This window comes from Lynx rufus, unplaced genomic scaffold, assembly GCF_022079265.1.
Source record: "Lynx rufus isolate CCGP_SWC_20201006 ecotype Redwood Valley unplaced genomic scaffold, mLynRuf1.p SCAF_6, whole genome shotgun sequence".
Taxonomy (NCBI): domain Eukaryota; kingdom Metazoa; phylum Chordata; class Mammalia; order Carnivora; family Felidae; genus Lynx; species Lynx rufus.
The window spans coordinates 15,681,785-15,698,054 of NW_025814878.1; the positions used below are offsets into that span (position 1 = coordinate 15,681,785).

General features: G+C 35.5%; 1 protein-coding gene across 11 annotated transcripts in view; it reads right to left on the reverse strand.

Moving 5' to 3' along the window:
* Nucleotides 1-16,270, reverse strand: part of UTRN (utrophin) — a 574,142-nt gene that overhangs the window by 219,509 nt on the left and 338,363 nt on the right. The gene's annotated exons all lie outside the window — the stretch shown is intronic.

Sequence of the window (16,270 nt, forward strand, 5' to 3'; positions counted from 1 at the left end):
CACTTGAACGTTACAAAAGATCAAACAGCAAGGTCATCAAACCTAGGTCTTGGGATTCTGAATTCAGCATTTTCCCATATCAATATATTTTTACAGTACCCTAAATAATTAATATGAAAACTAAAAAACATATTTTATAGTGCTATAAGGTTTACAAACCATTTAACAAAAGCTATCCTATTATTATTAATAATTAAAACTCAAAAACTATCAAATTCTCTAAGATAAAGTAGTAAATGTATCATGGTAAATTAGGATTATGTTTCCAACCCTTTTAACTAACACCTAAGGTTTCAAACCTACTCCCAGTCTTATGTTAAAAAGAAGGAAAACAAAACAAAACAAAATAGATCAGCGGTTGCTGAAGGCTGGGAGAGCAGAATAGAGAAAAATGAGGAGAGACTGCTCATGGATTCTTTGGTGTGGGGGGGGTGCGTTCTAAAATTTAACTGTGGTAATGGTTGCACAATTTTGTGAATGTGGTAAAAAATGGTGAAGCGTACACTTTAAAATTATTGTACTGTATATGCATCTCATCTCAATGAAACTCTTTAAAAAGAAAAACATGGAGTCTACTATATTACAACAACAATGTAAATCTAAGAAAAAATGAGAATTTGGGTGATTTATTCATCATTTGAAAATACGTGCTGTGTTCGTTCCTAAAACTCTTCTAAAATAAGATATGGTCCCAAATTCAAGAAACTGACAATTCAGAAGGAGAAACAGAAATAAACAGAAAATTATAATACTAGGCAAAGTTAAATATACATTCTATTAAAATAAGCACACATAAAATGTAATGGACATGAGAGTAATCTCCTGGAAACTTAAATATGTAGCCAAGAATCACTTGGCTGTGTGATCTTGGGCAGCATAAAGTAATACAGCAAAGCGTATTAAGAGTAAAGACCACATAAATGTTTAGGCTTTGTTTCCTCATACATAAGATGAGGAAACTGGTCAAATAGTTCCAATTTTTATCAACTCTCAAGTTCTACAAATCTGTAATTTAATAGTGGGTAGACTGATTTCCACTGTGAATTATTTTTTATTTTTGCTTGAAATATTGTGTCATTCTCTCATCAACCGAGTTACAATTAAAGGTATAACTGTTTTTGTCACTCTCATATCAAAATGCCTTGTTCCATTTAAAGGAGGCACTCAGAAGAACTACATTATTTCAAAGACATGAATATTATGCACTTTCTCATTTTAGAATTCCCCTTTGGAAATGCTCTCTTTGTCTGAATATCTCCGATATTCACAAATATTTTTCCTTTCACACTGGACTAAATTATGGAAACAATCAAAAGTCAATCTGGCATATGTAGCTGGCAACCAAAAGAATCATTTTTTATGGAGATGAAAATGTCAGTGGGTGAATTTCATAGCCATTTCTGATAAACAAGTACCCTATGTTCTCTGACTACAGTGAGCACACTTCTGTGCCCTGTGTGTTTGCTCATCCACTTGTCTACTCCCAGAATGCTCTACTCTGTTCAATTCCATCTACTCCTCAAGATCCTTATGAGGACTACCTTTTCTGTAAACACTTCCCTGACATTTCCAAATCAGAATTCACTTTTTTCCTTCTGTGTTCAAAAAACTGCTAGCTTTATTAATATGGTATTTGTCACATCCTGTTTTAGACATTACAGTGTTTGGGTTCACAGCCCTGAATCTGGAATTCAGACACCTCTAGAATAGACTAGTTGGTCCCACACTTAGGTAAATCAGTTAACCTCACTAGATTTTAGTTTATATTATACAACATGGCTACATTTTTCATCCAACAATTTCTTTTAATCGATATCGCCTGTTTTCTGAGAGGGTACAGGAAATTAGGCAGTTAAGCTGCTAATGGACATGAAAACAGGTAATATCCCTAAAGAGAAAAATTTGGCAAAATATAAACTAATGTCATTAAATGTTAATTTGGTCCAGTTATTCTATTCTAAAAGTACATCCTGGAAATAATCAGGATGTACTCAATGGTATGTAAGGATGTTCATCACAGAATTAGTTATCATGAGAACACTGGTAATAACCTACTTATCTAATCATTGTTGATCACTTAAATAAATTATCCTGCAGCCATTCAACAGAATTTACAGTATTAAAAAATCACAATATAAAAAATGTTTAATGACATGGAAAAACATTCATCATACGTGAAGCTGAAAAGAAAGGTTATTAAAAAAACAACCCTAATCAGAAACAACACTCCCGTTGAGTCCATATCACAACCATCCTGGCTGAGGGATGCCAATCCTGTGGGAGCTCTTACTCGGTATGTGCACACACACCTTGGTCTTTTCAAAATTCTGAATCTGGAGAACATATAGTGTCAGATAATGTTTTTGAGAAAAAAAAAGTTTTCTCTTCATTTATGTTTTTAAACTCTTGCAAAGTGTGCCCTGAGAAAAAGTAAAACAACTCATTCTGTATCATTTTTGAGCCAAATATTAAGAGCTTTCCATGAAAGGCTATAATTAATAGTATGCCTATACTAAGAACAGTAATTCAAATGTTTCCAGGGTGAACTTAGATTCAAATGTGATGGCACCATAAACCATAATTCTTAAAAGTGATGAGAACACATTGAAGAGGGTCCGCGTTTCTTTCCATTCTCTTCTAAGCAAATGTGTTGGTTTTTCCTCCTGTGTCGGTCATAGTAAAGATAACTCCTTTGCTCTGTTCAGTTTCTGGTAATGGAACAGAACTTCCTCCAAATGTGATGTTTCACATAAATGATGATTACATCAGTTTTGCTGTGGCTTACCTAGATCCTTAAGTGCTATCAGGAGCCTAATCAACAATCTAGAGGAGCCCCTCCCCTCCTAGACTGAGGAATACTCATCCTACAAGAGCTTCTGTCATAAGCTCAGTGGTCAAGGGAAGCTTTTACTTGCACTTCTTCAAGCTGAGTCTCAAACAGAGAACATAGCAAAATTAAAAAACTTCAAAGACTTTTTTTCTTCCTCCATTGTTAAAAGCAGGGATGGCGGAAGTTGCATCTCAGACCCAGAGGGGCATGAATCTTTAGGAAAAGTTCCCTGAGCCATTGCAATGTGAACCCCCTGTTAAAATCTAAGGGTTCCTTTAGGGATAAAAATAATAAGAATGATGGCAATACTCCCACACCCACGAGACATTAGAGAATCTCTAGGTTGAAGGCCCTATGGTAGGCACATCACATGGGCCATCTCTTTTGATCAACATACAACATACTCACGATAACAGTGATAATAACCCACTCTGTAACAAGAGTAACCAACATATATGCCATTTATTATGTACCAGGCTCTGTTTAACCATTTTATAAATATTAACTGTTTCAATTCTCACAACAACCCCTTGACAGAGAGGGGAGAAAGGCGGAGAGTGTGAGAGAAACAAATTCCAACGCCATTTTCTGAAAGGAAGCTGAGACACAGAGATGTTAAATGATTTGCCCAAGGTCACATCACTGGTAAGTGGTAAGGCCAGGATTATTCAAATACACACAGTCTAACTCTAGACTGGCATGAATAGTATTAACCATTTAAATTCTTCTAAACAAGTTATTTGTACTTCCTTACTTTACATGGAAAATGTAATATTGCATTTTATGCTTATGCCACTTAACATATACCTTGGCACAGGGCAGCCATCCAGTACTGATCTTTGAGTTGAATTGAAAAAAAAAAAACAAACACAACATAAATTTCTTATTAGAAAAGACACAGTCTGGAAAATTAGTTGACTATATTCAATTTATTCTTTTAAGGAGTCGTTATGTGTTTTTAAATATAATGATAAAAACTACATTTGAGTATAGAGAATTAGTTTCAGCGAATACATAATTCAATACTTGTGTATTGAGACTCATACCAAACTAAATTATGAATCAAAAACCAGAACCAACTATTAATTTGCATTAAAATAAACCAATCCATCTTTTTTATAAAACTGTAAAATAAGCCCATTAAAAGAGTATTATCCAATGTATAAGTTTAAACTAAAACAAGATCTTTATTCTTTTAGAGTTATATAGCCAGAACTCAAATATCAAAGTAGTTTTGAAAAGAGCATATTTCATTAGGTTTAAACTTCTAGGAGAAAACAAGTATATCTCCACCTCGCAAGACTAGCAGCAATAAAATATCCATTATAGGTGAACTGTCTCATCATCTGTAGAATGAAATAGTTGACTCAGTTTCCAACATCTCTTCACATCTTAAAGGATACTGTAAGCTACATTTCTTTAGAAAACGAAATGCATAGGAAGATAATGTAAAATAAAACAGTATCTACTACTTTGTTAATGTGATTTCTCTTTCTATACCTTCTATAGTGCATTGCTCATTTTAGCCCAGTATAATCCCTAAGACTATCTGCAATTAAGCGTAAAGAGACACTAGATTCAAACAACCTACGTTCAGTTCAGGTCGTGCCACACAGTAGCTGAGCAATTATTGGCAGGTTCCTTGACCTGTCAATTTACAAATCCCATTTCACCATTAGTTAAATGTGAAAAAAATGATTATTTCCTTCCTACCTATCTCTTAAGGATAAATAATAATATAATTGTTGATTAATACCATACATATTAATGAAGAAATAGGAGAAAACACACTGTAAACTCAAACACTTTAAAAATGAAAAGAAATGGTATCAGTAGTAACAAGACTTTTTTCAGTCATGAAAGCTTGCAGTTATTTTATTGCTGTATTTGACCATTTTCCTTTCAATTTTCTTAAAGCAAAAGCAATAGTCTATTGTGAAAACAGTACAACACCTTCTTCCATTTGATGCTTTTCCAAAATTCTTGCTTAAGCTTTGTCAAGCCATACTTTCATATCAGCCTAGTATTTATTGAGCATTAAAAGGCTCTGTCTGCTTTTATAAGTGAGCTTTGTTATAAATTAATCTTCTACAATTCCATAGAACTGAACTAGAAGAAGAAAAATGAAAAGAAACCCTCTGATGCACTTCATATGCTTTCCAATTTCAATTATTTGGGACTCATTTACCTTTCCCAGGAATGAATAAACTTTGTGAAACCGAGAAAGCTACCATGGCATGAAATTTTCTATATTCTTCTATCTCTATGGTAAGAGTTCTACTAATTGCTTATTTTAGAGAGCTAAAAATAAACTACCAAATATACCAAGAGAAGCTGGCAGTGATCAGAGTCACTAGTAAGAGGGAGTAGATAATGTCTGTAACTTTAAAATCCAGCAGTACATTCAGCTTAGAAATTTCCCCTTGAAATTTAATAAACTTTACCCCTAGGTAAAGGTACATCATCAGCATTTTAGTCACAATTATCAAATGCTACTCTAAATATAAAGGAGAAGTTTATCCATATCCATAATGCTAGTCCAACTCTGTCAGAATGACTTTATCCTTGATTTATAGATCACAGATCTAGACTTATACAAATAATGAAACCTTGATACCTTAGTTATTAAGGAACTATTTGAAATACAATTTTATAGAGTGGTTCTAATTATATTTTAGTTAATTGACAAAGCATTACATCATACCTAATTATACCATTCCTACCTAAAAGTACTCATTTATACATGAGTTTCTGATTAACAAAATGTTAGATAATGGTATTTTTAAATGATTTTGATATACACCTTGACTTGGGGAGCTATGGCAACACAGAGATCAGAGAATCATCCAAAAATCATGCTGCTGCTTTTGGAAGCCAGAGGAAAATATCTGATGACACACAGAGATGTAAGTATTGTCTCCATAGAGCCACCTCACTTTCATCTATAATCTCAGCCTCCTGAAAGAGTGCATAAATACACAGAGAGTAAGGGAAGTAATCTGCCCAGGGCCCATACAGCTATGAGGCAACATGCCTAATGCATCAACAGTGACAGGTTAGATGTAGGCAAATCCTTCCATGTATGGCATTTCCCCCCACTAAGCTTCAGCCTTCATAAATTTTCTGAAGTAACCAAACCAAGAATTTCTCATTAAACCAAGAAGAGCCAATGCTCATCTGATCAACTAGAGTTTTACCTTCAGGCTAGAAACCATTACTGTGACCTCTTCTATGATCCAAATGATCATGTGTATGATTTGATTATGGAGACTGAAAGCTGACCTTACAATACCCACATCTCAACATTCAGATCAGGACAGAGTAACAGCACCATCACCCTAAAACACATGAATATTTGAGTACTCAAGAATAGTAGTTTCCCACCTGGAAAAAGAATAATAAAGGTGGGGAAATGTTTGGGAATAAAAAACATAAAATTTAACTATGTGGGGTGCAAATGATTTGAAAAGACACCATTCCATTCCACATCTTCTTAAAAACACATACTCAATCTTAACTATCTCTAAATAAAGGGAAGCCACATATGTAGATGAAAATGGTATGTAGATGTACTTTGTCAGTGAATCTGAAACTGTTCATAGACTATGCGCCTTTGTGGTCATACATCCTTGCCTGGTGACAGTGTAACCCTCCACATAGTTCCATGTTGTCTACATGCAAACACACATACACAGAGCAAACCTCTGTAGACCTCACTGGTCAATCTAGATTTGTTGGGCAAGATCTTCTGGACTCTAGTTTTCAGAGTACTCATCGAAACCATAGAAGACATGGTTTCTTAGGGAGGACTTGAAGATCAGCACCATCATGAAAGCCTGAGTGCCCCAAAAGGCAAGGCTACGAATAGCCAGTTTCACAAAATCAACAGTCACCAAAATGGTGTGTGTATGAGAGAGAAAAGGACAACCAACTGGGGTGCAAGAAGAGAACAGTGGAAAGTAAGAACAAAATTATGCTCTACTAATATTTAATATGTGATTTTCCCATGGCATATGTGTATAACTTTTTAAATGGATATATATTTATGTATGTGTGTGTATGTGTGTGTATATATATATATATATATATATATGTGTGTGTGTGTGTGTGTGTATGTTTAAAATGTTTTTACTGATAGGACTACATGATCAAAAAGGTTTGCAGATGATTAAAGCCATATAAGCCAAACTGACTTACATACATATGCAGGCAAATAGAACTTATAATACTTAAATCAAAAATTTTTTAATGCTTAAGTCATGAGGAATTCAGTTTATAACACTAATTTTTTTCCTCATTTTTCTATAATGGTTCATATCTCAATCTGCTTTACAAAAAAAAAAAAAACTGATTTCACCATGCCTGCAATTAATAAATATTTTACGAAAGTTGGCAGTAAGAAAGAAAACAGGACTTACAAAATTCCTTTCCAACTCAACATAAATTCAGCTTTAATACAAAGATTTAACAATAAAATTTCCTCAAATAATCAGATAACAAGGAAAACAAATTAAAGTCGATTTTATTTTTTAATCACCTGCATTCAGTTCTATTTTTGCTGTGCTCTATTAATATTTTAAAGGAACTAAGCAATCAAAACCAAATCTGGAAGAATTAGCATCCAACATGAGGTGATTTTAGGTCATCAGGGCAATTTCATTGCTGCTAATTATATCTCCAAATAAACAACACTTCTGTTTCAGTTTCCTGACCAAATTTTATGGGATGTACCATAAGGAAGAAATATTTTCAAAGGCAAAAAGACAAGCGAATGTGTAAATAGGTGGAGAAGAGGAAAAGCACATTTTAACTCCAACAGCCATGAATTCCAGGTGCCTCCTTCTATGATTTCCCCCCCCTTCAAAACATACAGGAAAACACATAAAATGAGAATATTCAACACAAATTTCCAAATGTGTAACACATGAACTATTTTCTAACACTCAGAAGAAGTTTGAAAATAAGCAAAGACATGGTATCACAGAGAATAATATAATATGTAAAAAGAGAGATCCTAAAAATGACTAAAAAAGAGGATAAGAATATTAACAGACACTGGATTTCAAACTGCCGATATGAATTTAAAAGAGTCACATCTCCTTTACATTATGCAACATTTTTTTTTCTCATTCACTTTGGTCTGTAAATGTAATTTACAAGAGACCTCTATATTTTTATGAAGAAACATTGAAAACTTACAGCATTTCCTTTCTAAGAAACTAAATTTAGACAATGTAGGAGGTATAGGGAGAGACAGTCATTATAACATGGACAATTTAAGGGGGAAAGAATTTAAAGTGTCTTAAAGCAAATAAATACCAAACTTGTTTAAACACTGAAGTAATACAGACTACTGATAATTATAATACAATTATGTGTTTTCATTTTCTATAAATAGATACCTACCTATGTCAATATGTGAGATAGCAACTGTTAAATATTTAGTTCTGCAACTAAGACTTTTATTTATACCATGTAAGTTAATACAGCTCAGTAACTAAGATCAATTTTCAAAACATAACCAAGCAAATAAATAATATCTGTTACTATCTGGTTTTTGCATAGCAATTTGGCCATTTCCTATTCTGGACTTCAGTTCCTTAACCAAAATCTCATATATCACTGCCTTCTATTGACACCTGCTGGAGAGTACTGGAATTGCATATTTCTCATTTCATTATCTGGGCAGTTGTTAATTCTGCATCTGAGGAAAGAAATGTGGAAGATAACATTCCAACTGCAAATAACACAAGTTTTAATTTTCTAAAAGCAAAAGTAGCATTCATTCTCAACATTTAAATTTTAATGTTTCCTTTAGGAAATTATGAGTCTCAAGAAATCTATCCAAAGCATACTTCTCATGGGAATAACTTACCCGATGACTTCAGTAGTTGAATTTGTGCATATTTGGGGTATAATTATGAAACTAAGTAACTTTCTCTAGTATCTGAACTTCTACTGTTTCCTGCCTCAGACTAAATACTTGGATCACATGAATTGAGAAAAGTATTTGATTTTGTGAAAGTGTGCATACAAATGGATCAGAAAAATAACCTAGCTAATACAAAAAGAATGGTTTATATATTCACACTTGTAGTTAAAGAGGTAAAGTAACATGCATTAGTGAATGAGTTTTTATTGTTATCAAAACTGCCTGTCCCTGAAATACATAATGTGTTTATACCAGAATAAACTTATTATCTAAAGTCAACCAAAACACAACACATTGAAATAATTAATTTAAGGGTTTTAGTAACTAAATTAATTATTAAGTTATATTACATTTTAATTAACTTCATGCAAATGAACACATTTGGAAGTATTTCTGTAAAGAATGCCATACTACTCATCTGTCCCCTAAAACTTAAAAAAAAAAAAAAGTTTCTGGAAAGAAATACGTTTAATTGACCAAACTGCAAAAGGTAAAAATATATGACAAAGTTAATACAATACTACTCCTCCTGCCCCCAATGCACTACTACATAATATGCGGTTTAGGTGCCTGGACATGTCCTATTTTGTAACATCAGAAAATTAATATTGCCCTAGAGACAGTTGTTCCAGTTCCAAATGAGTTTGGGCAGCTAACAGGGCAACAAGATATTCTTGAGAATGGTACTGAGAGCATGATGTGAAGGAAGAATGTGATACTGCGGTGCTATAATAAATTGCTTTACATTCCTGGTAGAATTCCTTCCTTTTGATCAAACTGCTCGAGTTTTTGACAAAAGTAATGAGGCACTATGAACCTGGTATAAATCAAACAAAACGATGATGAAAAATAGAAGAGCTAACTTTTTTTTTAATACAGGAGCTCATTCAATGGTTTATGATTAGGATGACGTAGTATTTGAAATTTGCAACTGTCAAACAAGTTGCCTCCTGAAAGTGTACTTAATCCACCTGTTCAAATAAAATTAAGTTCTTCAAGTTTAACTATAGCATATGAAGATTCAAGAGTATAGGGGATATTTTACGATGAGATTCAGTCTAGGAGTTTCTAAAATGTGCTTTATTTTTTTTTAATTGAAAAAAACAATTAGCTCTAAAGGGAGAGTTTTTAAGTAATCTACTGAAAGATTATTTTAAACTGCTCTTTTACATTTACTAAAATTTACACAAAATTAATATAGCATGCAATATTAAGACCCTACAAAGTATCACGGAGGTAACAGGTCTTAATGAATGTAGTTTTGCCATATTTTCTCCAAACAGTTTATCAGCCCTTCTCAGAAGATAGGTTTTCGTCAAATGCAAAATAAAATATGCACTGAAACAATACTTGTTTTAGATTCCTAAACAAAATTTAATGAAGCAACTCACTTTAACAGCTCTTACAATCCGTCACTAAGAAAAGGAATCTTTCCTTGCTAAGAACGCTGAAAGGTTAGTTTTTAGAGCCTGAGAAACAGTAGAATTGTCAGACACCCGAGATCCTCATTTTCAATCACTCAGTTACCTTACAGAGCTTCTGATACCGAGGAGAAGAAACTGCCATCCTTTGTAAACGATGTAACAAAACCACAACTTTCTGCAGAGATGTTCTCACCACAGCCATCATTTTAAGTTTACCACACTTCTGGAGACACCTCAGAATTTGCATTATAAATGAAGAGCAATGATCATTTCCTCCCGGTCACTGGACAATGATTTGCCAGTTCTCTGAGCATGCTCGTTTCCAGGAATGCATTTGAAAGATACAGGGGTTTAGATGCTAGGCAAAAGGAGGCTGGTATTCCTTCAACTTCTTCTCAATTTAAAAAACACATACAAACGCCACAAAGAAAGCCCCCCAGCAGATGCTCACAGCCGGTACTTGCTCAGCTCGGCATGGCCAGACAATGAGCAAGTTGTTGAGCCAAACGCTGCCTGCTGCTGGAGAGGAGTGCGCTCTGGCTGTGTAGCCAAAAAGGATATTAAGTGAAACATTAAAGCTGCAGATACATAGCAGACATCTCCTGGGAACGGAGATTCAACACATCACCACGGTGCATGCCTTGAAGCTAGTTTATATTAAGAGATGGAGTGGCATTCATTCACTCACTCTGAGAGATGCGTTCACTCCCCGACTGAATGCAGCTCGGGCCGTGCTCTGTGGGATGACTGAATAGACATTGTTATAAATCTTGAGAAGAGCAGAAACGTACCTGACTCTAATGATAGCAGCCCATACATTAAGTGCTATAAATCACCTCCAGACAGGTCTCAGAACAAGATCATCTAAAACAAAACGAAACAAAAAATGCCTGTGGCGAGGGGGGGTATGTGGCTTTACCTACAGCACCCTAAAAGCAGTGTCGTCCGTGGGCTCTCTGATGCTTGCCTAGGAGAAAAGCCACTAGAAACTGAATTTCTAATGTTAGGTTAGGACTTCTCTAATTAAACAGTAAAGTTAATAAAATTTTTAAAAAGTCTGTAACTGACTGCTAACATTCTAAATTACCACGTTTCCCCTTACACAGCATCTTCGTGATCTCATTTTATTTGCCATAAAGCTGTTTTAATTTTATGAGTAAGAAATATAAAACATGATTATACGATATAAAAACGCAGGACAGAATTTGGGGGTTTTATATGTATGTGTATATGGGAGATGTGTTTTCCACTGCAGCTTGGATACTATTACAAATATCAATTGGGGTAAAGTACCCTTAGGAAATGAGCAAAATCACCCAGAATGATTAAATGACTGGGTCAAGGGGCACAGCCAGAAATAGAAGACAGACGTTTCTCATTATCAGTGTCCTGCTCAAACTAATAACCCAGGTAAGGCTGCTATTTCTCTAATGTTGTCACGGTTCTTTGAAAGAAATACAGTGTTGAAAGTATTTGTTTCTCTTCTTTTACTTTGTCTGCTTTCTCAGCCCTTCATGTTATAGCATGATTGAAAGTCCTATATTGGGTCTTACAGAGTTGTTGTGTTTATCAAGCAGTGTTTTTGTGTATTTTTCTGCTTCTGCTTGTATATTTTTTTCCCTGCAGGTCTATACTGAGAACCTCTACTGCCTCCCTCTGGATAGGCTAACAACATCAAAATATCTCTACAAAGCCAGAATCGGAAGAGGCAGTCAATTAATGATGTAATTAAAAATATTAAGTTATCATGCAAATATACAGAACCAGAAAGTAGATTTGTGATTATTTAGGGGCAGGGGGTTAGAGGGTTGGTAATGGGGGATTGATAGCTAAGTGGCATGTGATTTCTTTTTGGGATGAGGAAAATGTTCTGTTTGATTGTAGTGATTGTTACATACCTTTCGCACTTAAAAACAACTGACCTGTACACTTTAAATGGATGGATTGTGTGAAACGTGGAATTAAATGTCATAAAGCTGCTATCAAAAAAAAATATATGAAGTTGTAATTCCTGTCCCTGAATCAGCAGATAAAGTGTGCACAACAGAGGTATACCACCGCCGCCCCCCCAAACACAATGCTGGCTATGGAGCTGGGTACCAGGGAAGATCGGCAACAATCTAAATCATCAAAGTCTGCACCTAAGGAGTGAGAGGATGAAAATTAGGCTGAAAGAGAACACAGGAGATGAAAATATAACAATCCAAAAACACATCTTGTGCGAGAGCAAAAACAGCCACCTACTTATTGTAAGAACAACCCAGAAAGGCAGCAGGGCAGCAGGATTTTCTCCAGGAAAGAATCAGATTAGCTCTATTAATTCGTTACTGCCAAAATGTAAAGCTTATATTTTGAAATATAATTAAAATGATAATAATATCCTAGAACGTAGACAGGAAAATTGAGAATAAATGCGTTTGAATGAACAGATAAACTGATAGGCAAGCCAATAGTAGGCTTTCATTCCAAAGGGGGGATAAAAAAGTTTCTGCACTTTAGCCAAATTCCCTCACCTAAATATAGAAACACAGTGACTGCTGCATACTGGGGCATCTCCTCCTGGATGTTACTCACAAACCTTATTTCAACATAGTCCAAATGAAACGTAGCATTCATTCACACTCCACACCAACTTGCACCCTTGCCCTGACTTGCTCTTTCCTTCTATTCCTCATCTCAGGCTCTAATCCCACCTGGCAATCTTCTCCCTCTCTACCACACTATCAAGACATTAGGTCTATTCCCCCTGTGATTGCCTCATTTCTGGTCATAATCACCTCTCACCAGATGGCTGCAAGACTATCTTACCAGACCTCATGCACTGCTATTAATCTTGCCCAGTTCAAACCCATTCCTCGCAATGCCATCAGCTAGAGTCCTATAAAACACAAATCCCCTTGCATCACCCTCTTGCTCAACAACACTCTTCAATGACTTCTCCCTGTTGCCACTGGGTTACGATATAAAAAACTCAGCAAGTCAAACAAGACCCTCTGTGACCTGAACCACTCAGAAACTCGGAGCTTCTCTCTCCAAAGGACTGGGTTTTCTCTTGCCAGCTCTGCTGAGGAGTAAAGCCTTACCGCCTTGCAGTCAGGCAATGAAACACAAATACATAAATCCAAATGGTCATCCATCCTTAACAGAAATGGCATGTATCATAGCATACTCCCAGAAATGAATCTTCATCTTCCATTGTGCTTCTAAACTATCGTTTATCAAAATTCACCCAAAATTACCTTAAGATGAATACAGAATAAGCTTCTTCATCTTCATGAAATACTCCTCTATCTCTGTATCCAGCTGTCATGAGACACGGAGCAAGTACAAACAGCGAGTGTGACATGTAAGCAGTTCTACATACACCCCTTGTGCACAGGGCACACATAGCCAAGGCCCTCATTCCACCTTTTTTAGCACACCCCTAAACCGCCCACCCACCCCCACCACCACCATGCCACCAGAAAATGCATTTTATAATTTCAGGCACTTTTGTTTGTACATTTATTTTCTTCAACAAACATCTTTTCCTTCCCAAAAAAGTTTGCATTTTCATTCTCTATTCACTCCCACAAAAGGACGAGTCACCAGCACAAAAAGTCACAGGATAATTTAAGTTCTCTCATCTCAGGAATACTAAGCAAAAGGTACTAAGTCTCTACATGCATCTACTTATAAGGTGCCAAAAATAAAGCCATAGCATTTTTTTAATAAAATAGAGAGGATGTTTTAAAATGAAGATCATTTTGGGGCACCTGGGTGGCTCAGTCGGTTGAGCATCTGACTTCACCTCAGGTCATGATCTCAGGATTTGTGAGTTCGAGCCCTGCATCAGGCTCTAAGCTGATAGCTCAGAGCCTGGAGCCTGCTTCAGATTCTCTCTCTCTCTCTCTCTCTCTCTCTCTGCCCCTCCTCTATTTGTGCTCTTGCTCTCTCTCTCAAAAATAAATAAATACACAGAAGACAATATTTTTAATAAATAAAATAAAATGAAGATCATTTTTAAAAAGAGCAGTGAAAAATCATGCAAATTACTATCATGGGAAATACCCTAAACAAAAACAAATGCATGTGTTTATCCTTAGACAAAGACACTGTAACAGGCTCTTAATAAATGCCCCTCTTTAATACTTCTTAGGAGTCACAACATTAAATTTCAGCAACATTAAATTATTTTCGAGAGACATTTACTATACATGCCATAATTTCAGTCAGCAAGCTTTCCTTCTTGATGCTGGTTGCCAGAAGACAGGCAATCTTAGGCTTAGTTATTTTTATTTGGAAAGATTTTAAGCATCTTCATTTACATGTATTTCCTCAGTTTTGAGTATTCGTTAAGTATTGAGAAGAATTTTGGCTATGGCAAAAATATATCCCAAGATAAAATGTGCCAGAAGACATTATCAACCTTTAAAATAGGTCTGTTTTGCTGATCTTCATCATCAAGGTTCACGTCAAGCCTCCTTCACTCATTGTCTATACACTGTTGCAGCCTCAAATGCACAAGCCTGGTGTCTTTTGAGTTTAACACCATTACGTAAAGTAAGCATCCGTGAGCATTTATAAGTCTGGCTTCCAGTTGTTTAAATCATAAAAAATAATATATTCTAGCATCTGCCTACAGTTAGAGCCCTCTCTAACCCCCTGAAAAAGAGATGATAGCTAAATATTTTATCAAATAACATGTATGGTGTTTTCCTCAGATTCTAGACGGTAAGACAAAAGGACATATTTAACCTCGATAGTTGCTCAGTCACCCTCATTACCAAGTCACAAGTGTATTATGCAATGAATAAAAAGTGAGAAGTAATGTAATTAAACATGGATTTTCATTAAATTAATCTTGAGGACTCCACCATTAAAATACCCTAATAGTCTTTACACATGGGAACAAGTTACAAAGAAGTCTATTCCTGAAAGGTCCTTTTAAAAACATAATTTATAATTTTTTAGTGAAAATAATTTCAGATGTAGAGAAAATTTGTAAGAATAAGAACAATTATGGGGGGCCTGGGTGGCTCAGTCGGTTAAGCGTCCAACTTCGGCTCAGGTCATGATCTCGCGGTCCGTGGGTTCGAGCCCCGCGTCAGGCTCTGTGCTGACAGCTCAGAGCCTGGAGCCTGTTTCAGATTCTGTGTCTCCCTCTTTCTCTGACCCTCCCTTGTTCATGCTCTCTCTCTCTCTGTCTGTCTCAAAAATAAATAAATGTTAAAAAAAAAAAAGAATAAGAACAATTCCCAGAAAGCTACTGTACCCTTTAACCAGATTCGTATATTTGTGAACATTCTGATATTTCAAGGGAAAAGAATTCTAAGAAAAGACTCAAAAAGATCATCACACTGAATTTCATAATGGTGAAGTTAGGGTCCACAGGAAGTGGTCAGTATTTACCTAGAATGTACACGTATGACACTAGGTAGGCAACAATATGGAGTAACATAATGTCTGCCCTTGAGGAGCCAAGTGATCAGCCGGGACAGGACGGACATGCCTCAGATGGCACCGAGCCATGAGTTCACAAGCGTATCAGAAATAATAACTGTCAGAATGACGTGAGACTGACAAGACATAAAGAAATATGCAGATGTGAAACTGGTAGACAAGCAGACTTCTCCATTAAAATAGGTTTTCACACCAAGTCCTAAATGAGAAGGCCTGTGATTGGCCGGATTAGGTCATTCTATACAAAGATGGTAAATTCAAGGGCACTGAAGCAGTTGTACTTGAGGGCAGAGGAAAGATACACATGTGCTATGTGACATTTCTCATAAACTTTTGTAAAGGAGAGATTTTGTGTTAGCATGTTTCGTAGAGGAGAGATAGTTGAACCTCAGACTCCATATACAATCGTAGTATCGAGCTAATGACATAAAAGTAATAATGTTCTTAAGCCTAATGTTCGTAGTTGTAAATTAAGCCACAGAGCCTTTGCAGCTTTTATATTAAGTACTTTATAATAAATGGAGAAAGAAACAACTTCATATTAAAAGGAGGTGCCCTTATAATTTAGGATTCAATAAGGCTAAGTGTAATAGGGCTTAAAATGACAAGAACAGAACAGAATTGTTTATTTAGTCTAAATAA